We start from the raw sequence: 26823 nt of genomic DNA on the forward strand, positions 1-26823 counted from the left end.
AAGAGGAAGATGGACACTAATAGTAGTGTTACTATCTACAAAGCTTGACTTGTCGCAAAAGGTTTTCGACAAGTTCAAGGTGTTGACTACAATGAGATTTTCTCAACTATAGCGATGCTTAAATCCGTCTGAATCATGTTAGCAGTTGCCATATTTAATGAAATCTGGCAAATGAATGACAGAACTGCATTCCTTAAATGGATATTTCTTAAAGAAGAGTTGTATATGATGCAACCAGAAGGTTTTGTCAATCCTAAAGGTACTAACAAGGTGTGCAAGCTCTAGCGATCCATCTATGGACTGGTGCAAGCATCTCGGAGTTGGAATATATGCTTTGGTGAGTTGATCAAAGCATATAGTTTTATACAGACTTGCGGTGAAGCCTGTATTTACAAGAAAGTGAGTGGGAGCACTACAGCCTTTCTGATAAGTATATGTGAATGACATATTGTTGATCGGATATGATGTAGAATTTTCTGGAAGCATAAAGTAGAGTTTGAAAGGAGTTTTTCAAAGAAAGACCTCGGTAAAGTTGCTTATATATTGGGCATCAATATCTATAGAGATAGACCAAGACGCTTGACAAGATTTTTCAATGAATACATACCTTGACAAGTTTTTTGAAAGAGTTCAAAATGAATCAGTCAAAGAAGAAGTTCTTGCCTGTATTACAAGGTGTAAAGTTGAGTAAGACTCAAAGCCCGATCATGGCAGAAGATAGAAAGAGCATGAAAGTCATTCCCTATGCCACAGTCATAGGTTCTATAAAGTATGATGTGCTATGTACCAGACCTATTGTGCACCTTGCCATGAGTTTGGCAAGGGGGTACAATAGTGATCTAAGAGTAGATCACTGGACATCGGTTAAAATTATTCTTAGTGAGGACTAAGGAAATATTTCTCGGTTATGGAGGTGATAAAGAGTTCGTTGTAAAGAGTTACGTCGATGCAAGCTTTTACACCGATCCAGATGACTCTAAGTCTCAATCTGGGTACATATTGAAAGTGGGAGCAATTACCTAGAGTAGCTCCATGCATGTAGACATAGAATATTTGCAAAATACATACGGCTCTGAATGTGACAGACCCGTTGACTAAACTTCTCTCACGAGCAAAACATGATCACATCTTAGTACTCTTTGGGTGTTAATCACATAGCGATGTGAACTAGATTGTTGATTCTAGTAAACCCTTTGGGTGTTGGTCACATGGCGATGTGAACTATGGGTGTTAATCACATACAGATGTGAACTATTGGTGTTAAATCACATGGTGATGTGAACTAGATTATTGACTCTAGTGCAAGTGGGAGACTGAAGGAAATATGCCCTAGAGGCAATAATAAAGTTATTATTTATTTCCTTATTTCATGGTAAATGTTTATTATTCATGCTAGAATTGTATTAACCGGAAACTTAGTACATATGTGAATACATAGACAAAACATTGTGTCCCTAGTATGCCTCTACTTGACTAGCTCGTTAATCATAGATGGTTATGTTTCCTAACCATAGACATGTGTTGTCATTTTATGAACGGGATCACATCATTAGGAGAGTGATGTGATGGACATGACCCATCCGTTAGCTTAGCATTATGATCGTTATAGTTTCATTGCCACTGCTCTCTTCATGACTTATACATGTTCCTCGAACTATGAGATTATGCAACTCCCGAATACCGGAGGAACACTTTGTGTGCTACCAAACGTCACAACGTAAATGGGTGATTATAAAGGTGATCTATAGGTGTCTCCAAAGGTGTTTGTGTTGGGGATCGTAGCAGAATTTTAAAATTTTCCTACGCTCACCAAGATCCATCTATGGAGTATACTAGCAACGAGGGGAAAGGAGTGCATCTACATACCCTTGTAGATCGCGAGCGGAAGCGTTCCAATGAACGAGGTTGATGGAGTCGTACTCGCCGTGATCCAAATCACCGATGACCGAGTGCCGAACGGACGGCACCTCCGCGTTCAACACACGTACGGAGCAGCGACGTCTCCTCCTTCTTGATCCAGCAAGGGGAAAGGAGAGGTTGATGGAGATCCAGCAGCACGACGGCGTGGTGGTGGATGTAGCGGGATCTCGGCAGGGCTTCGCCGAGCTTCTGCGAGAGGGAGAGGTGTTGCAGGGGAGGAGGGAGGCGCCCAAGGCTGTTATGTTGCTGCCCTCCCTCCCCCCTTTATATAGGCCCCCTGGGAGGGGGGCGCAGGGGGAGGCCCATGGGGGGCACCCCAGCCCACTAAGGGCTGGTTGCCTTCCCACTTCAGCCCATGGAGCCCTCCGGGACAGGTGGCCCCACCCGGTGGACCCCCGGGACCCTTCCGGTGGTCCCGGTACAATACCGATAACCCCCGAAACTTTCCCGGTGGCCGAAACTGGACTTCCTATATATAATTCTTCACCTCCGGACCATTCCGGAACTCCTCGTGACGTCCGGGATCTCATCCGGGACTCCGAACAACTTTCGGGTTTCCGCATACTCATATCTCTACAACCCTAGCGTCACCGAACCTTAAGTGTGTAGACCCTACGGGTTCGGGAGACATGCAGACATGACCGAGACGCCTCTCCGGTCAATAACCAACAGCGGGATCTAGATACCCATGTTGGCTCCCACATGTTCCATGATGATGTCATCGGATGAACCACGATGTCGAGGATTCAATCAATCCCGTATACAATTCCCTTTGTCAATCGGCATGTTACTTGCCCGAGATTCAATCGTCGGTATCCCAATACCTTGTTCAATCTCGTTACCGGCAAGTCTCTTTACTCGTACCGCAATGCATGATCCCGTGACTAACGCCTTAGTCACATTGAGCTCATTATGATGATGCATTACCGAGTGGGCCCAGAGATACCTCTCCGTCATACGGAGTGACAAATCCCAGTCTCGATCCGTGCCAACCCAACAGACACTTTCGGAGATACCCGTAGTGTACCTTTATAGTCACCCAGTTACGTTGTGACGTTTGGTGCACCCAAAGTACTCCTACGGCATCCGGGAGTTGCACGATCTCATGGTCTAATGAAAAGATACTTGACATTGGAAAAGCTCTAGCAAACGAAACTACACGATCTTTTATGCTATGCTTAGGATTGGGTCTTGTCCATCACATCATTCTCCTAATGATGTGATCCCGTTATCAATGACATCCAATGTCCATAGTCAGGAAACCATGACTATCTGTTGATCAACGAGCTAGTCAACTAGAGGCTTACTAGGGACACGTTGTGGTCTATGTATTCACACATGTATTACGATTTCTGGATAATACAATTATAGCATGAATAATAGACAATTACCATGAACAAAGAAATATAATAATAACCATTTATTATTGCCTCTAGGGCATATTTCCAACAATCTCCCACTTGCACTAGAGTCAATAATCTAGTTACATTGTGATGAATCAATCACCCATTGCGTCCTGGTGTTGATCATGTTTTGCTCTAGGGAGAGGTTTAGTCAACGGATCTGCTACATTCAGGTCCGTATGTACTTTAGAAATATCTATGTCTCCATTTTGAACACTTTCACGAATGGAGTTGAAGCGACGCTTGATATGCCTGGTCTTCTTGTGAAACCTGGGCTCCTTCGCAAGGGCAATAGCTCCAGTGTTGTCACAGAAGAGAGTCATCGGGCCCGACGCATTGGGAATCACCCCTAGGTCGGTAATGAACTCCTTCATCCAGACTGCTTCCTGTGCTGCCTCCGAGGCTGCCATGTACTCCACTTCACATGTAGATCCCGCCACGACGCTTTGCTTGCAACTGCACCAGCTTACTGCTCCTCCATTCAAAATATACACGTATCCGGTTTGTGACTTCGAGTCATCCTGATCTGTGTCGAAGCTAGCGTCGATGTAACCCTTTACGACGAGTTCTTCATCACCTCCATAAACGAGAAACATATCCTTAGTCCTCTTCAGGTACTTCAGGATATTCTTGACCACTGTCCAGTGTTCCATGTCGGGATTACTTTGGTACCTTCCTACCAAACTTACGGCAAGGTTTACATCAGGTCTGGTACACAGCATGGCATACATAATAGACCCTATGGCCGAGGCATAGGGGATGGCACTCATCTTTTCTATATCTTCTGCCGTGGTCGGGCATTGAGCCGTGCTCAATTGCACACCTTGCAATACAGGCAAGTACCCCTTCTTGGACTGATCCATATTGAACTTCTTCAATATCTTGTCAAGGTATGTACTCTGTGAAAGACCAATGAGGCGTCTTGATCTATCTCTATAGATCTTGATGCCTAATATATAAGCTGCTTCTCCAAGGTCCTTCATTGAAAAACACTTATTCAAATAGGCCTTTATACTTTCCAAGAATTCTATATCATTTCCCATCAATAGTATGTCATCCACATATAATATGAGAAATGCTACAGAGCTCCCACTCACTTTCTTGTAAACACAGGCTTCTCCATAAGTCTGTGTAAACCCAAACGCTTTGATCATCTCATCAAAGCGAATGTTCCAACTCCGAGATGCTTGCACCAGCCCATAGATTGAGCGCTGGAGCTTGCATACTTTGTTAGCATTCTTAGGATCGACAAAACCTTCCGGCTGCATCATATACAACTCTTCCTTAAGGAAGCCGTTAAGGAATGCCGTTTTGACGTCCATCTGCCATATCTCATAATCATAGTATGCGGCAATTGCTAACATGATTCGGACGGACTTCAGCTTCGCTACGGGTGAGAAAGTCTCATCGTAGTCAACCCCTTGAACTTGTCGATAACCCTTAGCGACAAGTCGAGCTTTGTAGATGGTCACATTACCATCCGCGTCTGTCTTCTTCTTAAAGATCCATTTATTTTCTATGGCTCGCCGATCATCGGGCAAGTCAGTCAAAGTCCATACTTCGTTTTCATACATGGATCCTATCTCGGATTTCATGGCTTCTAGCCATTTGTCGGAATTGTTGGGGTACGTAGCAGAAATTCAAAATTTTCTACGCATCACCAAGATCAATCTATGGAGTAATCTAGCAACGAGGGGAAGGGGAGTGCATCTACATACCATTGTAGATCGCGATGCGGAAGCATTGCAAGAACGCGGATGAAGGAGTCGTACTCGTAGCGATTCAGATCGCGGTTGATTCCGATCTAAGCACCGAAGAACGGTGCCTCCGCGTTCAACACACGTGCAGCCCGGTGACGTCTCCCACGCCTTGATCCAGCAAGGAGAGAGGGAGAGGTTGAGGAAAACTCCATCCAGCAGCAGCACTACGGCGTGGTGGTGGTGGAGGAGCGTGGCAATCCCGCAGGGCTTCGCCAAGCACCGCGGGAGAGGAGGAGGAGGGAGAGGGGTAGGGCTGCGCCGAAAGAGAGACTTTCTCATATATAAATCTTTACCTCCGGACCATTCCGAAACTCCTCGTGACGTCCGGGATCTCATCCGGGACTCCGAAGAACATTCGGTAACCACGTATATCTATTCCCTATAACCCTAGCGTCATCGAACCTTAAGTGTGTAGACCCTACGGGTTCGGGAACCATGCAGACATGACCGAGACGTTCTCCGGCCAATAACCAATAGCGGGATCTGGATACCCATGTTGGCTCCCACATGTTCCACGATGATCTCATCGGATGAACCACGATGTCGGGGATTCAATCAATCCCGTATACAATTCCCTTTGTCTATCGATATGTTACTTGCCCGAGATTCGATCGTTGGTATCCCTATACCTTGTTCAATCTCGTTACCGGCAAGTCTCTTTACTCGTTCCGTAACTCACATCATCCCGTGATCAACTCCTTGGTCACACTGTGCACATTATGATGATGTCCTACCGAGTGGGCCCAGAGATACCTCTCCGTTTACACGGAGTGACAAATCCCAGTCTCGATTCGTGCCAACCCAACAGACACTTTCGGAGATACCTGTAGTGCACCTTTATAGCCACCCAGTTACGTTGTGACGTTTGGTACACCCAAAGCATTCCTACGGTATCCGGGAGTTGCACAATCTCATGGTCTAAGGAAATGATACTTGACATTAGAAAAGCTGAGCAAACGAACTACACGATCTTGTGCTAGGCTTAGGATTGGGTCTTGTCCATCACATCATTCTCCTAATGATGTGATCCCGTTATCAACGACATCCAATGTCCATGGTCTGGAAACCGTAACCATCTATTGATCAACGAGCTAGTCAACTAGAGGCTTACTAGGGACATGATGTTGTCTATGTATCCACACATGTATCTGAGTTTCCTATCAATACAATTCTAGCATGGATAATAAATGATTATCATGAACAAGGAAATATAATAATAACCTATTTATTATTGCCTCTAGGGCATATTTCCAACAGGAATCCGGGCCCGCCATCGCTTCTTCGTAGTTCGAAGGTTCACCGTTGTCTAACAACATGATTTCCAGGACAGGGTTGCCGTACCACTCTGGTGCGGAACGTGTCCTTGTGGACCTACGAAGTTCAGTGGCAACTTGATCCGAAGCTTCATGATCATCATCATTAACTTCCTCCCCAGTCGGTGCAGGCACCACAGGAACATCTTCCCGCGCTGTGCTACTATCCGGCACGGAAGGGGTGACTATCACCTCATCAAGTTCCACTTTCCTCCCACTCAATTCTTTCGAGAGAAACTCCTTCTCCAGAACGGACCCGTTCTTGGCAACGAAGATTTTGCCTTCGGATCTGAGGTAGAAGGTATACCGAATAGTTTCCTTAGGGTATCCTATGAAGATGCATTTCTCCGACTTGGGTTCGAGCTTTTAAGGTTGAAGTTTCTTGACATAAGCATCGCATCCCCAAACTTTTAGAAACGACAGCTTAGGTTTCTTCCCAAACCATAATTCATACGGTGTCGTCTCAACAGATTTCGACGGAGCCCTATTTAAAGTGAATGCGGCTGTCTCTAAAGCATAGCCCCAAAATGAGAGCGGTAAATCGGTAAGAGACATCATAGATCGCACCATATCCAATAGAGTGCGATTATGACGTTCGGACACACCATTTCGCTGAGGTGTTCCAGGCGGCGTGAGTTGTGAAACGATTCCACATTTCCTTAAGTGTGCACCAAATTCGTGACTCAAATATTCTCCACCACGATCTGATCGTAAGGATTTTATTTTCCTGTCACGTTGATTCTCAACCCACTCTGAAATTCCTTGAAGTTTTCAAAGGTTTCAAACTTGTGTTTCAATAGGTAGACATACCCATATCTTCTTAAATCATCAGTGAGAGTGAGAACATAACGATATCCTCCGCGAGCCTCAACACTCATTGGACCGCACACATCGGTATGTATGATTTCCAATAAGTTGGTTGCTCGCTCCATTGTTCCGGAGAACGGAGTCTTGGTCATCTTACCCATGAGGCATGGTTCGCACGTGTCAAATGATTCGTAATCAAGAGACTCCAAAAGTCCATCTGCATGGAGCTTCTTCATGCGCTTGACACCAATGTAACCAAGGCGGCAGTGCCACAAGTATGTGGGACTATCATTATCAACTTTACATCTTTTGGTATTCACACTATGAATATGTGAAACATCACGTTCGAGATTCATCAAGAATAAACCATTGACCAGCGGGGCATGACCATAATACATATCTCTCAAATAAATAGAACAACCATTATTCTCGGATTTAAATGAGTAGCCATCTCGAATTAAACGAGATCCAGATACAATGTTCATGCTCAAAGCTGGCACTAAATAACAATTATTGAGGTTTAAAACTAGTCCCGTAGGTAGATGCAGAGGTAGCGTGCCGACGGCGATCACATCGACCTTGGAACCATTCCCGACGCGCATCGTCACCTCGTCCTTTGCCAGTCTCCGCTTATTCCGCAGTTCCTGTTTTGAGTTACAAATATGAGCAACCGCACCGGTATCAAATACCCAGGAGCTACTACGAGTACTGGTAAGGTACACATCAATTACATGTATATCACATATACCTTTGGTGTTGCCGGCCTTCTTGTCCGCTAAGTATTTGGGGCAGTTCCGCTTCCAATGACCACTTCCCTTGCAATAAAAGCACTCAGTCTCAGGCTTGGGTCCATTCCTCGACTTCTTCCCGGTAACTGGCTTACCGGGCGCGGCAACTCCCTTGCCGTCCTTCTTGAAGTTCTTCTAACCCTTGCCCTTCTTGAACTTAGTGGTTTTATTCACCATCAACACTTGATGTTCTTTTCTGATCTCCACCTCCGCTGATTTCAGCATCGAATATACCTCAGGAATGGTCTTTTCCATCCCTTGCATATTGAAGTTCATCACAAAGCTCTTGTAGCTTGGTGGAAGCGACTGGGGATTCTGTCAATGACTGCGTCATCCGAGAGATTAACTCCCAGCTGAGACAAGCGGTTGTGCAACCCAGACATTCTGAGTATGTGCTCACTAACAGAACTATTCTCCTCCATTTTACAGCTGAAGAACTTGTCGGAGACTTCATATCTCTCGACCCGGGCATGAGCTTGGAAAACCATTTTCAGCTCCTCGAACATCTCATATGCTCCATGTTTCTCAAAACGCTTTTGGAGACCCGGTTCTAAGCTGTAAAGCATGCCGCACTGAACGAGGGAGTAATCATGAGCACGTGATTGCCAAGCGTTCATAACGTCTTGGTTCTGAGGGATTGGTGCTTCACCTAGTGGTGCTTCTAGGACATAATCTTTCTTGGCAGCTATGAGGATGATCCTCAGGTTCCGGACCCAGTCCGTATAGTTACTGCCATCATCTTTCAGCTTGGTTTTCTCTAGGAACGCGTTGAAATTGAGGACAACGTGGGCCATTTGATCTACAAGACATAGTGTAAAGATTTTAGACTAAGTTCATGATAATTAAGTTCATATAATCAAATTATTTAATGAACTCCCACTCAGATAGACATCCCTCTAGTCATCTAAGTGAAACATGATCCGAGTTAACTAGGCCGTGTCCGATCATCACGTGAGACGGACTAGTCAAGATCGGTGAACATCTCCATGTTGATCGTATCTTCTATACGTCTCATGCTCGACCTTTCGGTCCTCCGTGTTCCGAGGCCATGTCTGTACATGCTAGGCTCGTCAAGTTAACCTAAGTGTATTGCGTGTGTTCCGAGGCCATGTCTGTACATGCTAGGCTCGTCAACACCCGTTGTATGCGAATGTTAGAATCTATCACACCGATCATCACGTGGTGCTTCGAAACAACGAACCTTCGCAACGGTGCACAGTTAGGGGGAACACTTTCTTGAAATTATCATAAGGGATCATCTTACTTACTACCGTCGTTCTAAGCAAATAAGATGCAAAAACATGATAAACATCACATGCAATCAAATAGTGACATGATATGGCCAATATCATTTTGCTCCTTTGATCTCCATCTTCGGGGCACCATGATCATCTTCGTCACCGGCATGACACCATGATCTCCATCATTGTGTCTTCATGAAGTCGCCACGCCAACGATTACTTCTACTTCTATGGCTAACGCGTTTAGCAATAAAGTAATTTACATGGCGTTATTCAATGACACGCAGGTCATACAAAATAATAAAGACAACTCATATGGCTCCTGCCGGTTGTCATACTCATCGACATGCAAGTCGTGATTCCTATTACAAGACTATGATCAATCTCATACATCACATATATCATTCATCACATCTTCTGGACATATCACATCACATAGCAGATGCTGCAAAAACAAGTTAGACGTCCTCTAATTGTTGTTGCAAGTTTTTACGTGGTTTGTAGGTTTCTAGCAAGAAAGTTTCTTACCTACGTATGACCACAACGTGATTTGCCAATTTCTATTTACCCTTCATAAGGACCCTTTTCATCGAATCCGTTCCGACTAAAGTAGGAGAGACAGACACCCGCTAGCCACCTTATGCAACTAGTGCATGTCAGTCGGTGGAACCTGTCTCACGTAAGCGTACGTGTAAGGTCAGTCCGGGCCGCTTCATCCCACAATGCCGCCGAAACAAGATAAGACTAGTAGCGGCAAGAAGAATTGGCAACATCAACGCCCACAACTGCTTTGTGTTCTACTCGTGCATAGTAACTACGCATAAGCCTGGCTCTGATACCACTATTGGGGATCGTAGCAGAATTTTAAAATTTTCCTACGCTCACCAAGATCCATCTATGGAGTATACTAGCAACGAGGGGAAAGGAGTGCATCTACATACCCTTGTAGATCGCGAGCGGAAGCGTTCCAATGAACGAGGTTGATGGAGTCGTACTCGCCGTGATCCAAATCACCGATGACTGAGTGCCGAACGGACGGCACCTCCGCGTTCAACACACGTACGGAGCAGCGACGTCTCCTCCTTCTTGATCCAGCAAGGGGAAAGGAGAGGTTGATGGAGATCCAGCAGCACGACGGCGTGGTGGTGGATGTAGCGGGATCTCGGCAGGGCTTCGCCGAGCTTCTGCGAGAGGGAGAGGTGTTGCAGGGGAGGAGGGAGGCGCCCAAGGCTGTTATGTTGCTGCCCTCCCTCCCCCCCTTTATATAGGCCCCCTGGGAGGGGGGGCGCCGGCCAAGACCCATCTAGATGGGGGGGGGCGGCGGCCAAGGGGGGGTAACTTACCCCCCAAGTCAAGTGGGGCGCCCACCCCCACCCTAGGGTTTCCAACCCTAGGCGCAGGGGGGAGGCCCATGCGGGGCGCCCCAGCCCACTAAGGTCTGGTTGCCTTCCCACTTCAGCCCATGGAGCCCTCCGGGACAGGTGGCCCCACCCGGTGGCCCCCCGGGACCCTTCCGGTGGTCCCGGTACAATACCGATAACCCCCGAAACTTTCCCGGTGGCCGAAACTGGACTTCCTATATATAATTCTTCACCTCCGGACCATTCCGGAACTCCTCTTGACGTCCGGGATCTCATCCGGGACTCCGAACAACTTTCGGGTTTCCGCATACTCATATCTCTACAACCCTAGCGCCACCGAACCTTAAGTGTGTAGACCCTACGGGTTCGGGAGACATGCAGACATGACCGAGACGCCTCTCCGGTCAATAACCAACAGCGGGATCTGGATACCCATGTTGGCTCCCACATGTTCCACGATGATCTCATCGGATGAACCATGATGTCGAGGATTCAATCAATCCCGTATACAATTCCCTTTGTCAATCGGCATGTTACTTGCCCGAGATTCGATCGTCGGTATCCCAATACCTTGTTCAATCTCGTTACTGGCAAGTTTCTTTACTCGTACCGCAATGCATGATCCTGTGACTAACGCCTTAGTCACATTGAGCTCATTATGACGATGCATTACCGAGTGGGCCCAGAGATACCTCTCCGTCATACAGAGTGACAAATCCCAGTCTCGATCCGTGCCAACCCAACAGACACTTTCGGAGATACCCGTAGTGTACCTTTATAGTCACCCAGTTACGTTGTGACGTTTGGTGCACCCAAAGTACTCCTACAGCATCCGGGAGTTGCACGATCTCATGGTCTAAGGAAAAGATACTTGACATTGGAAAAGCTCTAGCAAACGAAACTACACGATCTTTTATGCTATGCTTAGGATTGGGTCTTGTCCATCACATCATTCTCCTAATGATGTGATCCCGTTATCAATGACATCCAATGTCCATAGTCAGGAAACCATGACTATCTGTTGATCAACGAGCTAGTCAACTAGAGGCTTACTAGGGACACGTTGTGGTCTATGTATTCACACATGTATTACGATTTCCGGATAATACAATTATAGCATGAATAATAGACAATTACCATGAACAAAGAAATATAATAATAACCATTTATTATTGCCTCTAGGGCATATTTCCAACAGTTTGTTGGGTTGGCATAGATCGAGATTAGGATTTGTCACTCCATGTTTCGGAGAGGTATCTCTGGGCCCTCTCGGTAATACTCCTTGCAAGTACCGTGACTAATGAGTTACTTGCGGGATGAATATTACGGAACGAGTAAAGTGACTTGCCGGTAACGAGATTGAACTAGGTATGATGATACCGACGATCGAATCTCGGGAAAGTAACGTACCGATGACAAAGGGAACAACGTATGTTGTTATGCGGTTTGACTGATAAAGATCTTCGTAGAATATGTAGGAGCCAATATGAGCATCCAGGTTACGCTATTGGTTATTGACCGGAGATGTGTCTCGGTCATGTCTACATAGTTATCGAACGCGTAGGGTCCGCACGCTTAACGTTCGATGACAATTTGTATTATGAGTTATGTGATTTGATGACTGAAGTTTGTCCGGAGTCCCGGATGAGATCACGGATGTGACGAGGAGTCTCGAAATGGTCGAGACGTAAAGATCGATATATTGGAAGGCTATATTCAGACATCGGAAAGGTTCCGAGTGATTCGGGTATTTTTCGAGTACCGGGAAGTTACGGGAATTCACCGGGAGAAGTAATGGGCCTTATTGGGCCATACGGGAAATAGAGGAGGCAGGCCAAGGGGATGTGGCGCCCCCCCATGGGTTTGAATGGGACTAGGGGAAGGGGCGGCTCCCCCCTTGCTCTTTCCTACTCCCTCTCTCTTTCCTTCTCTCCTACTCCTAAAAGGGAAAGGATTCCTACTAGGACTTGGAAGTCCTGGTAGGACTCCATACACTTGGCGTGCCCCTAGGGGCCCAGCCTCTCTCCCTCCCTCCTTTATATACAGGGGCAAGGGGAACCCCAAAGAGACTCCAAGATTTGTCTTAGCCGTGTGCGGTGCCACCCTCCACAGTTACACACCTCGGTAATATCATCGTAGTGCTTTAGTAAAGCCCTGCGCCAGTAACTTCATCATCATCGCCACGCCATCGTGCTGACGGAACTCTCCCTCGGCCTCAACTGGATCAAGAGTACGAGGGACGTCATCGAGCTGAACATGTGCTGAACACGGAGGTGCCGTACGTTCGGTGCTAGGATCGGTCGGATCGTGAAGACATATGACTACATCAACCGTGTTGATATAACGGTTCCGCTTTCGGTCTACGAGGGTATGTGGACACACTCTCCCGCTCGTTGCTATGCATCACACAGATAGATCTTGCATAATCGTAGGTAAAATTTTGAAATGCTGCGTTCCCCAACAAAGTTTGGGCCTAATATTAATCTATCATTTTCTTTTGAATCTTGTCTCCTTTCAAAGATTTCTGTTATATCATCGAGGACTCTCTTTTCTATATGATGTGGTATGTTCATCTGTGCTGGTCTTGGACCAAATACTGTCTTCAGTTGGGCTGCAGTAAGTTGCGTGCTTTCGCTGTCTCTACGAATGCACCTAAATACAATTTTGCTGCGATGGGAAAGTAAAATAAATTTGTAGATGACAGTCACATTGCTTCCAACTATTTTTGGGTGCAATAGAAAACAACTTACCTTTTGAATTCTTCCTGCCAGCTGTCGCTCATGACTATTTGGAAGAGGTCGGATGCTTCCTTTGTGTGTTGGAAGTGATGTGAATATTTTGGGTATGGATTGCTGCTTTGTCCTTTTTTCCTTTTTGTTGCATCTGTTTCTGTCAGCGGAAGTAGATGTGTAATATGTAAGCTCTCGTGATAACCATGGGATGTGTGGGTCATTACAAAAAGAGATAAGCGGAGAAAAATTTCTTACCTTTGTTGGTGGAAAAGAACTTTGAAGTTTCTAGTTTGAACTCTTTGATTCTTCCAGGTAGTTGCTCGCACTTTATTTCACCAAATATGGCTGTAAAAAGAAACTCTAGTTTCCACTCGGTATCTACCTTGCTATCCTGCATGAAGGTCATCAGATATTCTTTTATCTTTATTTGATGAGATAATTGAAGTATTCAAGGAGTACTGCTTCTAAAATAAAATTGTTTCTCTCGTACTATTCACTTACATGGAAATCCTCGTCGTCTTTTGTGAGATCAATGTCATTCCAGTATTAATCAAATTGAACCATGAAGTGTCCGCATTGGGTAACCTGCTATTTTGGCATGCAAACTCTATTAGGTATTTCTGCTATCCTCGACCAGCTCGGTTCACTGTTGGCTTCTAGTATCTCTTCTCCATAATGTTTCTTCATGAGTGCATACATACTTTTAATCTGTAATTATGGTTTGGTTTTACTGTTCTATATTGCCATTAAGAAATGTAATGCAAGAATAGGAAAACCAAGGTTGAATTGACGTATGATACGTCCATTTTGCATCATGCTTTTATATCGATATTTATTGCATTATGAGCTGTTATTACACGTTATGTCACAATACTTATGCCTATTCTCTCTTATTTTGCAAGGTTTACATGAAGAGGTAGAATGCCGGCAGCTGGAATTCTGGGCTGGAAAAGGAGAAAATATTAGAGACCTATTCTGCACAACTACAAAAGTCCTGAAACTCCACGAAAGTTATTTTTGGAATTAATAAAAAATACTGAGCGAAGAAAATACCAGAGGGGGCCACCCACCATCCACGAGGGTGGGGGCGCGCCCTACCCCCTGGGCGCGCCCCCTGCCTCGTGGACCCCCTAGCAGTCCTCCAGTGGCCATCTTTTTCTATATGAAGTCTTTTACTCTGGAAAAAATCACAAGCAAGCTTTCGGGACGAGACACCGCCGCCACGAGGCGGAACCTTGGCGGAACCAATCTAGGGCTCCGGCGGAGCTGTTCTGCCGGGGAAACATCCCTCCGGGAGGGGGAAATCATCACCATCGTCGTCACCAACGATCCTCTCGTCGGGATGGGGTCAATCTCCATCAACATCTTCACCAGCACCATCTCCTCTCAAACCCTAGTTCATCTCTTGTATCCAATCTTTGTCTCAAAGCCTCAGATTGGTCCCTGTGGGTTGCTAGTAGTGTTGATTACTCCTTGTAGTTGATGCTAGTTGGTTTATTCGGTGGAAGATCATATGTTCATATCCTTTATGTATATTAATACCCCTCTGATTATGAACATGAATATGATTTGTGAGTAGTTATGTTTGTTCCTGAGGACATGGGAGAAGTCTTGCTATAAGTAGTCATGTGAATTTGGTATTCGTTCGATATTTTGATGAGATGTATGTTGTCTTTCCTCTAGTGGTGTTATGTGAACGTCGACTACATGACACTTCACCATTATTTGGGCCTAGGGGAAGGCATTGGGAAGTAATAAGTAGATGATGGGTTGCTAGAGTGACAGAAGCTTAAACCCTAGTTTATGAGTTGCTTCGTAAGGGGCTGATTTGGATCCATATGTTTCATGCTATGGTTAGGTTTACCTTAATACTTCTTTTGTAGTTGCGGATGCTTGCAATAGGGGTTAATCATAAGTGGGATGCTTGTCCAAGAAAGGGCAGTACCCAAGCCCCGGTCCACCTACATATCAAATTATCAAAGTAACGAACGCGAATCATATGAGCGTGATGAAAACTAGCTTGACGATAATTCCCATGTGTCCTCGGGAGCGTTTTTCTCTATATAAGAGTTTGCCCAGGCTTGTCCTTTGCTACAAAAAGGATTGGGCCACCTTGCTGCACCTTATTTACTTTTGTTACTTGTTACCCGTTACAAATTACCTTATCACAAAACTATCTGTTACCGATAATTTCAGTGCTTGCAGAGAATACCTTACTGAAAATCGCTTGTCATTTCCTTCTGCTCCTCGTTGGGTTCGACACTCTTACTTATCGAAAGGAATACAATAGATCCCCTAAACTTGTGGGTCATCAAGACTCTTTTCTGGCGCCGTTGTCGGGGAGTGAAGCGCCTTTGGTAAGTGGAACTTGGTAAGGAAAATTTTATATAGTGTGCTGAAATTTGTTGTCACTTGTTACTATGGAAAGTAATCCTTCGAGGGGCTTGTTCGGGGTATCTTCACCCCGACCAGTAGAGCAAAGAGTTGATCCTCAACCTACTGAACCTACTGGAAATGTTTACTTTGAAATCCCTTCGGGTATGATAGAGAAACTGCTAGCTAATCCTTTTACAGGAGATGGAACATTGCATACCAGTTTGCACCTAATCTATGTGCATGAAGTTTGTGGATTATTTAAGCTTGCAGCTATGCCTGAGGATGTTATCAAGAAGAAGTTCTTCCCTTTATCTTTGAAGGAAGAGGGATTGACATGGTTTAGGCTATGTGATGATATGGGATCATGGAACTACAACTGATTGAAATTGGAATTTCATCAGAAGTTTTATCCTATGCATCTTGTTCATCGTGATCATAATTATATATATAATTTTTGGCCTTGCGAAGGAGAAAGCATCGCTCAAGCTTGGGGGAGGCTTAAGTCAATGTTATATTCATGCCCCAATCATGAGCTCTCAAGAGAAATGGTTATTCAAAAAAATATGCTTGGCTTTCTCTCAACAATCGCTCCATGCTCGATACTTCTTGTACTGGTTCTTTTATGATGAAGACTATTGAATTCAGATGGGATTTATTGGAAAGAATTAAATGCAACTCTGAAGATTGGGATCTCGACGAAGGTAAGGAGTCAGGTATAACACCTAAGTTTGATTGTGTTAAATCTTTTATGGATACCGATGCTTTTCGCGGATTTAGCACTAAATATGGACTTGACTCTGAGATCGTAGCTTCTTTCTGTGAATCATTTGCTACTCATGTTGACCTCCCTAAGGAGAAGTGGTTTAAATATAATCCTCCCATTGAAGTAAAAGTAGTTGCACCTATTAAAGTTGAAGAAAAGACTATCACTTATAATGATCCTATTGTTCCTACTACCTATATTGAGAAACCACCTTTCCCTGTTAGGATAAAGGATCATGCTGAAGCTTCAACTGTGGTTTGTAAGAGTAATACTAGAACACCTACACCACCTGAGCAAATTAAAGTTGAACCTGGTATTGCTATGGTTAAAGATCTCTTGGCTGATAATATTGATGGGCATGTTATTTACTTCTGTGATGAAGCTGCTAAAATTGCTAGACCCGATAGTAAAAATAAACATATACCTGTTGTAGGCATGCCTGTTATTTTCTGTTAAAATAGGAGATCATTATTATCATGGCTTATGTGATATGGGTGCTAGTGCAAGTGCAATACCTCATTCCTTATACAAAGAAAGTATGCATGATATTGCACCTGCTGAGATAGAAGAAATTGATGTTACAATTAATCTTGCCAATACAGATACTATTTCACCAGTTGGGATTGTTAGAGATGTTGAAGTCTTATGTGGGAAAGTTAAATATCCTGCTGATTTTCTTGTTCTTGGTTCCCCACAAGATAGCTTTTGTCCCATCATATTTGGTAGACCCTTCTTGAATACTGTTAATGCTAAGATAGATTGCGAAAAAGGATATTGTAACGATTGGTTTAGGGGATATGTCTCATGAGTTTAATTTTGCTAAATTTCGTAGACAACCCCATGATAAAGAATTGCCTAGTAAGGATGAAATTATTGGTCTTGCTTCTATTGTCGTGCCTCCTAATGATCCTTTAGAACAATATTTGATAGACCATGCAAATGATATGTTTATGAATGAAAGAAGGGAGATAGATGAAGTATTATTTAAACAGGGACCTATTTTGAAACACAACTTGCCTGTTGAAATCCTAGGGGATCCTCCACCACCCAAGGGTGATCCCATGTTTGAGCTTAAACCACTACCTGATACTCTTAAATATGCTTATCTTGATGAAAAGAAGATTTATCCTGTTATTATTAGTGCTAACCTTTCAGAGCAGGAAGAGGAGAAATTATTGAAAACTCTGAAGAAGCACCATGCTGCTATTGGATATACTCTTGATGATCTTAAGGGCATTAGTCCCACTCTATGCCAACACAAAATAAAATTGGAGAAAGACGCCAAGCCAATTGTTGATCACCAACGACGGTTAAATCCTAAGATGAAAGAAGTGGTAAGAAAAGAAATACTAAAGCTCCTGGAGGCAGGTATAATCTATCTCGTTGCTGATAGTCAGTGGGTAAGTCCTGTCCATTGTATCCCTAAGAAGGGGGGTATTACTGTCGTTCCTAATGATAAAGATGAATTGATGCCGCAAAGAATTGTTACAGGTTATACAATGGTAATAGATTTTTGTAAACTGAATAAAGCTACTAAAAAGGATCATTACCCTTTACCTTTTATTGATCAAATGCTAGAAAGATTATCCAAACATACACATTTTTGCTTTCTAGATGGTTACTCTGGTTTCTCTCAAATACCTGTATCAAAAGAGGATCAAGAAAAGACCACTTTCACTTGCCCTTTCGGTACTTTTGCTTATAGACGTATGCCTTTTGGTTTATGTAATGCACCTGCTACCTTTCAAAGATGCATGATGGCTATATTCTCTGACTTTTGTGAAAAGATTGTTGAGGTTTTCATGGATGATTTCTCCGTTTATGGACTTTCTTTTGATGGTTGCTTGAGCAACCTTGATCGAGTTTTGCAGAGGTGTGAAGAAACTAATCTTGTCTTGAATTGGGAAAAGTGCCACTGTCGGAGTAAATGGCCACGGGTAGCCTAACCGACTCCCCCTGGCACTTCAAGAAATTATCAGGCCAATCGAGCCTTCAAGCCCCCAAAGGACAGGGCCGCCTTCCCCTAGCCTGCTATCTCACTAGCCGACTACAGGAAGATGGCCCCGCCCTAAGAAGCCTTCCCGAAGAGAACCGCAAGAGGGCTGACTCCAAGAAAGCCGGCCAAGAGAGGGCCGCCTCCAAGAAGCCGGCCGCAAGAAAGCCGGCCCCTAGCAAGCGGCCGAGATGGCACCCTCAAAGTTTGCACCCTCATAACGACGAGACGGGGCGTGGATATAGTGGAGCCTGCCACCCCCGAATCCCAGGCACGCATGGCTACAGTGCGCCGTACGGGTTGACCTTCCCCCGTCCGGCGCGGCACTGTTGCCATGTAAGCCATGACGCCCACGACAGGCTGTCAGTACGGCCCACGAGCGGCGGGCCCCTTCAGCCAGAGAGACGCTCGAAGGCGGCCAGGCCTCCTCCAGTCGGCCTGGGGTGTAGCCGGCTCCCAGTAGCCGGTTACTCCCCTCCCTCAAAGTATGTGCACCATAAACGAGACAAGACCAGGTAAGGCTACAGTGAGAACCCGCCGGACGGCGGCCCTGTAGCCATGCTTACCTCGGCGAAGCCCACATCATCAGGATGACGCTATAGTGATTGGCAGTCGGCGGGACCACCAGTCGGCGGGCCCAGCAGCCGGCGGATACAGACAACTGACGGCCTGGACCCGCACCCAGGCCATTTACCATTGTACCCCTGGGGGGTAGGCCTATATAAACCCCCCAGGGCACCCATGCAAAGAGTTCAGACCCTTAGATTACACCACCACACATATAGAGAGAGGAGAGAGCTAGCCTTGCCCTTCTTCCTCCTCTAGCAAACAGCTCAAGGAGCCTCTTGTAGCTACTCATATCGATCTAGTGATCATGCGGAGACCCCGCAGAGCAGGAGTAGGGGTGTTATCTCCACGGAGAGCCCTGAACCTGGGTAAGATCCGCCGGCGTGCATGTCTTTGCCTTATCCCGTTTCCAGGCACCGGCGATGTCTTACTGGCTCCCACAATGATAAGCCATCCGTTGGCATATGTCGCCCCTACCACCCGACATTTGGCGCCCACCATGGGGCCAGGTGCACCGTCGTCCGGAGACCCGTTCTGGACGGGAACCCTCTTCCTTCCCCGCGAGCGTAGCCAGCCCGGCACGCCCGATGGCGCTTGCCCCGACGCGCTGCAAGGCGCCGATGACGCCTGCGTGACGAGATGCCTCGCCGATCTTCTTGGCGAGGCTCGCATCTCCGACAAGCCTGCGTCCGACGCGGGCACAGACTGCCCCGAAAGACGCCTCGTCAGCCTCCTCGACCAGCTCTACGTCTCCAGCGAGCCTGCTGCGGACTTGGAGTCGGTCGGCTCCACCGACCCGATGCTTGTCGACTCCGACACGGCATTGCTTGACGCCTTCCCCTCCAACGTGGTGATCATCGACGACCCTCTCCCCCGAGCCGACAGTGCCGACAGCACCGTCACTGAGGTGCTGGTCATCAGCCACGGCGCCGCCTCGGGCGAGAATGCCCACGATGCCCTACAAGCGGCACTGCACGACTTGTCCGTCCCCATCCCGCCCAACGCCGATGCCGAGACACTGGAGGCACGCCGCCTCGCCCTCATCGCGGAGGGCCAGAAGATAGCATCTATGAGACGCCTCACCGAGGCTCACCAGCGCGAAGTTGACCGCGCCGCCTTTGGTACGCCACCTCCTAGTGGGCCAAGCCGAGCCGGCTTCGTCCGGAAGCGCGGCGCTGCCATCGCCAGCCTGCTAGAAGCGGACCGCCCCGTCTACCCCACGCCCCTCGAGAACCTGCGTGCCGCCCAGGCGGCTGTAGACGAGCTGAACGGGCTAGGGGCCGACGAGCTCCCCTACATGACCAGGCGCATCCAGCAGTTGATCGACGCGGCTGCAGAGCGGCATGAAGCCAGCGCCCACGCTGAAAGTCTTCCCCCACACCGAGAGCACGGCGCGACGTCCCGGACGCCGCCTGCAGACGGCGCCCACGCGAGAAAAGAGAAGGAGCCGGCTGCTAGCCACAGCCGGACTCGGCTCACCATCGGGCGCGATGCGGAAGGCCGCCCCCGAGCGGTGGAGCAACGAGGCAATCCGCCTCCTCCCCCGCCTCGTGGGGAAAGATATCCCACCCCGCCGCCTGTCACGCATCCGACCCTCGGCGGCCGACTGGGCCACCGCGAAGGAGTCGGCGAGAATGATGCCCACCACCGGATCGACCGCCTAGCGCGATCCTTGGCGCTAGAAGAAGAAGACGATGTTGGCCCGCCTTGCTTTGGCCCCCGCATCCGCGACGGGCCCTTCCCCAAAGGGTTCTCGCTCCCAAGAGACATGCCAAAATACAACGGCTCCGTGAAGCCGGATGACTGGTTGATCGACTACTCCACGGCAGTCCGCATAGCGAACGGCAACAGGCGCGTTGCCATGAAGTACGTTCCGCTCATGCTTCAAGGCACGGCGCGCACTTGGTTGAATAGCCTCAAGCCCTACAGTGTCAACAGCTCGCTAGACTTCACGGAAGTCTTCATCCGCAACTTCACTAGCATGTACAAGCGGCCTCCCAAGCCTCGCCAGCTCTCCTTGTGCGTCCAAGGGCCCAGCGAATCGACTCGCGACTACCTCACACATTGGGCCGAGCTCCGCAACTCCTGCGAAGGGGTGCACGAGGTTCAGGCCATAGAGTACTTCACCGCCGGGTGCCGAGAGGGCACCCTCCTCAAGCACCGACTCCTCTGCGACGAGCCGACTACCCTCGACGAGCTGCTGGTCATAGCAGATAAGTATGCCACGGCCGACTCTTCGATGAAGACCGAGCTTCGAGTAGATGCATCTGGAAAGGTGCTCGCTCCGGCTCCCAAGACGCCGGCTGGTGACTCCAGTCGACGCCCGTACGACCACAAGCGCAAGGGCCCCATGCCGCCTTCCACCAGTCGGCAAGTGGTCAATGTCGAAGATGAACAACCCGAAGGGTGGCCCATGCCCAAAAAGCAGAAGGGCATTAGGCCGGCTTGGCAACCGGCTTTCTCCTACGAGCAAACCCTTGATGCCCCCTGCAAGTTCCACAGCGGTGCGAAGCCGTCCAACCACACAACCCGCAAGTGCCATTGGCTAACACGGATCTCCAAGGGCGAGGGGCTACTGCCGCCTCCACCAGCCGGCCAGCCGCCTCCAGCCCCTCAGCAGCCGACTCCTCGACCAACTGTCGGAGCCATTCAAGATGAGTTCCCAGACGAACACACCGCCTATGTCGTCTTCACGAGCCAAACTGATGACAGGCGCAGCCGGCGCCGACAGCACCAAGAAGTCAACGCGGTCGCCTCTAGCAACCCAGAGTATATGCATTGGTCAGAGAAGCCCATCAGCTGGAGCCGGGCCGATCACCCAGAGGTGATGCCGTCTCCCGGCTCTTATGCGTTGGTGCTAGATGCCACCCTTGCGACGGAAAGGCGAGCTGCCCGTTTCTCCCGTGTGCTGATTGACGGCGGAAGCAGCATCAACATACTGTACCGTGACACCATGGAGAAGCTGAACATCAAGACAAAGCATCTCATGTCAAGCCGGACTGTGTTCCATGGCATCGTACCCGGCCTATCCTGCGCACCGATCGGCAAGATCAAGATAGATGTTCTCTTCGGAGACAAGGATCATTTCCGCCGAGAAGCAGTCTGGTTTGAAGTGGTGGATCTAGAGAGCCCTTACCATGCGTTGCTTGGCCGACCTGCCCTGGCCAAGTTCATGGTCGTGCCCCACTACGCCTACCTCAAGATGAAGATGCCAAGCTCGAAGGGGATCATCACCGTAGCCGGGGACTACAAGAAATCCTCTGAGTGTGCTGCAGCCAGCAGCCGGCTGGTCGAGTCCCTCGTAATTGCGGAGGAGAAGAAGATGCTGGACCGAGTCGTGGCCATGGCCGGCAAGCAGTCGGCCCTGTCCCCTGACCCCAAGGAGTATGACGCTCAAGGCTCCTTCCAGCCGGCCAAAGAAACAAAGAAGATAGCTATGGACCCGGAGAACCCGGAGAGGCTTGTTGTCATTGGTGCAAACCTGGACAGCAAATAGGAAGGCGAGCTCGTCGATTTCCTCCGTGAGAATCGGGACATCTTTGCATGGTCCCCAAAGGACATGCCAGGTGTTCCGAAGGATTTCGCTGAGCACAAGCTGCACGTTCGAGCCGACGCGAAGCCAGTCAAGCAACCTCTCCGCCGACTGTCGGAAGAGAAGAGAAGAATTGTGGGTGAAGAGATAGCCCGGCTCTTGGCAGCCGGCTTCATTATGGAAGTGTTTTTCCCGGAATGGCTTGCCAACCCGGTTCTAGTGTTGAAGAAGAACAACAAGTGGCGCATGTGTATAGATTACACTAGCCTGAATAAAGCCTGCCCCAAAGATCCGTTCGCCTTGCCTCGGATTGATCAAGTGATAGACTCCACAGCCGGATGCGAGCTATTAAGTTTCTTGGATGCCTACTCTGGCTACCACCAGATTAAGTTGGACCCAGCTGATCACCTGAAGACCGCCTTCATCACACCATTCGGAGCTTTCTGCTACCTGACTATGACATTCGGCTTGAGAAATGCCGGTGCCACTTTTTAGCGTTGCATGCAGAAATGCCTCCTCAAGCAGCTCGGCAGAAATGCCCATGTCTATGTAGACGATATCGTGGTGAAGACGGAGAAGCGCGGCACTCTGCTGGAAGACCTCAAAGAAACATTTGCTAACTTGCGCCGTTTCCAGATCAAGCTCAACCCCGAGAAATCCGTGTTCGGAGTGCCAGCCGGCCAGCTGCTAGGCTTTTTGGTCTCCGAACGCGGCATCGAGTGCAATCCAGTGAAGATCAAGGCCATTGAGAGAATGGCGATTCCTACCAAGCTACGAGACGTCCAGAAGTTTACCGGGTGCCTGGCCTCCTTAAACCGTTTCATCAGCCGGCTAGGAGAGAAGGCTCTCCCCCTGTACCAGCTCATGAAGAAATCCAGCCACTTCGAGTGGAACGACCAAGCGGACCAAGCTTTCCACGAGCTGAAGAAGATGCTAACCACACCGCCTGTCCTGGCAGCGCCGACTGAGAAAGAGCCCATGCTCCTATACATCGCCGCGACTAGCCGAGTGGTCAGCACAGTCATTGTGGTCCAACGCCCAGAAGAAGGCCGAGCTCAGTTAGTCCAGAGGCCGGTGTATTATTTGAGCGAAGTGCTGTCCACCTCGAAGCAGAACTACCCGCACTACCAGAAGATGTGCTATGGTGTGTACCTCGCCGCCCAGAAGCTGAAGCCCTACTTTCAAGAGCATCCCATCACGGTCGTATGCACTGCCCTGCTGGCCGAGATCATAGGCAGCCGGGATGCATCCGGCTGGGTGGCAAAGTGGGCCATCGCACTGGCGCCTTACACTATTTTCTACCAGCCCCGGACCGCCATCAAGTCCCAAGCATTGGCCGACTTCCTTGTCGACTGGGCCGAGACCCAATACCTCCCGCCGGCTCCTGACTCCACTCATTGGCGGATGCACTTCGACGGGTCCAAGATGCGCACCGGCTTGGGAGCCGGCATCGTCCTCACCTCTCCCAAGGGCGACAAACTCAGATACACATTGCAAATCCACTTTGCCGCCTCCAACAATGTGGCCGAGTACGAGGCGCTCGTACATGGGCTCTGGCTGGCCAAAGAGCTTGGCATCCGCCGGATCCTATGCTATGGCGACTCGGATTTGGTTGTCCAACAATCATCTGGCGACTGGGATGCCAAGGACGCAAACATGGCGAGCTACCGCTTCCTCGTGCAGCAAATCAGCGGATACTTTGAAGGGTGCGAGTTCCTCCACGTGCCACGGGCCGACAACGACCAAGCAGATGCCCTGGCACGAATCGGCTCCACCCGTCAGGATATACCAACCGGCGTCTCTCTCCAACGACTCCTCAAGCCGTCTATCAAGCCGTCTCCAGAATCAGACTCCATCTTCGTACCGCATGACCCTGACGCAGTCGGATCCGACTTGGGGAACCCAGCAGGCGGCTCGCGGACTTCGACAGGCGGCCCGGGGACTGCCGTAGTCGCACCCGGCTCAGGGACTGCCGTAGTCGCACCCGGCCCGGGGACTGCAGCAGTCGGCCCGGGGACTGCAACTACACAGCAAGCGGCGGCCGACTCCAACTCCTCGCCACCCAACCCGCCAACCCTGGTCGCAGTAGCAGTATTGACGATAGAAGAAATCACAGCTCCATCATGGGCCCAGCCCATCCTCAACTTTCTGGTGAACAGAGAGCTGCCGGCTGACGAGACCTCGGCAAGACAAGTTCAACGCCGAGCTGGAGCATACACGATAATCAACAGAGAACTCGTTAGGCGCAGCGTCACTGGAGTCTACCAGCGCTGCGTCGAGCCAGAGAAGGGCACATCAATCCTCAAGGACATCCACCAAGGCGAATGTGGCCACCACGCGGCCTCAAGATCACTTGTCGCCAAAGTTTTCCGCCATGGGTTCTTCTGGCCGACTGCCTTGGAAGACGCCGAGTTAGTCAAGTACTGCAAAGGGTGCCAAATCTTCAGCTCCAAGCACACCTTCCGGCTTCTGCACTCAAAACCATCCCCCTCACCTGGCCCTTTGCCGTTTGGGGTTTGGACATGGTGGGCCCATTCAAGACGGCGCGCGGCGGCATGACACATCTGCTTGTCGCCGTGGACAAATTCAGCAAGTGGATCGAAGCGAAGCCGATCAAGAAGCTGAATGGGCCGACTGCCGTGACATTCGTCACAGATATCACCACCCGGTACGGCGTACCACATAGCATCATCACCGACAACGGCACGAATTTTGCCAAGGGAGCACTGGCGCGTTTCTGCGCGACACTGGGCATCCGACTGGACTTAGCGTCCGTTGCCCACCCGCAGTCAAACGGCCAAGTCGAGCGAGCAAACGGCCTCATCCTCTCCGGCATCAAGCCAAGACTGGTGGTACCACTGGAGCGTTCGGCCAGCTGCTGGCTCGATGAGCTGCCGGCTGTCCTCTGGAGTCTGCGCACTACCCCGAACAAGTCGACCGGCTTCACTCCTTTCTTCCTTGTATATGGTGCCGAGGCTGTCATCCCAACTGACATCGAGTTCGACTCGCCTCGGGTCACCATGTACACGGAGGCGGAGGCCAAGGAAGCACGAGAAGACGGCGTCGACCTGCTAGAAGAGGGCCGGTTGTTAGCCCTCAACCGGTCCGCCATCTACCAGCAGGGTCTGCGCCGTTACCACAACCGGAAGGTCAAGCCAAGGTCATTCCAAGAAGGCGATCTTGTGCTCCGGCTGATCCAGAGAACAGCCGGCCAGCACAAGCTCTCGGCCCCTTGGGAATGCCCCTTCGTCATTAGCAAGGCCCTAGGCAACGACTCCTACTACCTCATCGACGCGCAGAAGCCCAAGGCATGCAAGAGAGATGATTCCGGCAAGGAGTCGGAACGACCATGGAACGCCAATCTCTTCCGAAGATTCTACAGTTAAAAGCAGTATGTACCATGCTACCTTTTTGTATTAAGTACAAGACTACGGGCCCCCCGAGGAGCACTCGAGGACTGCCATCTTTTATCTATGTACGACGAGTGTGATACTTATGTCTGTACTATTACATTCGATTTTCCGTCCGGCACTGGGTCTGACCAGTCGGCCCGGGGACTTGCCGCCTTGAGTTATATTAAAGTTCTACCTGTAGTCAGACAAGTAGTGTGCCGGCACCCGAGCTCTCTCTTGTTGAAAGTCACAGCTCGAAGAACCGACTGTCCGACTGGCAAGAGCCAAAGGCAGGAAAGGATGCCCACACGAAAAACGACTAAGGACTAACGAACTTATATAACACAAGCCGGCCTCCCTCCCACGCCTGCTGGCTGTTAGAACAGTCGGCTGGCCGGCTTGCCATTCAAGTTGCTACAATCCAAATAAGCTAGAGTACTTGCCCTCCCAATTGGCCAAGCACTTCTCCAGCCACAGACTGCAGAGCAGCTGTCCGGCTGGGAAGGCGGCGACCGCGGGAGGGCGGCAAAGGAAATAGCCAAGGGATGAAAAGTAAGAACTATGGGAAGCCAAACACATGCATGATTATATTTACACAAAAGCCTTGGACAGGCCGGCAGTAAACATAGTCTGAATACACCCCCAGTGGGTGGAATTGCGCAAACTTAACAAAATATTGTTCAAAGAGCAACAGACAGGAAAGCAAAGGCGACAGATCAAGCTAAGGGGCAACAGGCGAGCTGGGCTGGTCGGTGGAGACGGCGGTGCCGGTTGGAGGAGTGGCTCCTCGTTGCTGGAGGCACGGTCAAGCTGAGGCTGGCCGATTTCTCCGCCGTTTGGCACGGTGTCTTCACCGTCCTCTCCCTCCTCCTCCT

The sequence above is a fragment of the Triticum aestivum genome, chromosome 2D, assembly GCF_018294505.1.
Source record: "Triticum aestivum cultivar Chinese Spring chromosome 2D, IWGSC CS RefSeq v2.1, whole genome shotgun sequence".
Lineage (NCBI taxonomy): Eukaryota > Viridiplantae > Streptophyta > Magnoliopsida > Poales > Poaceae > Triticum > Triticum aestivum.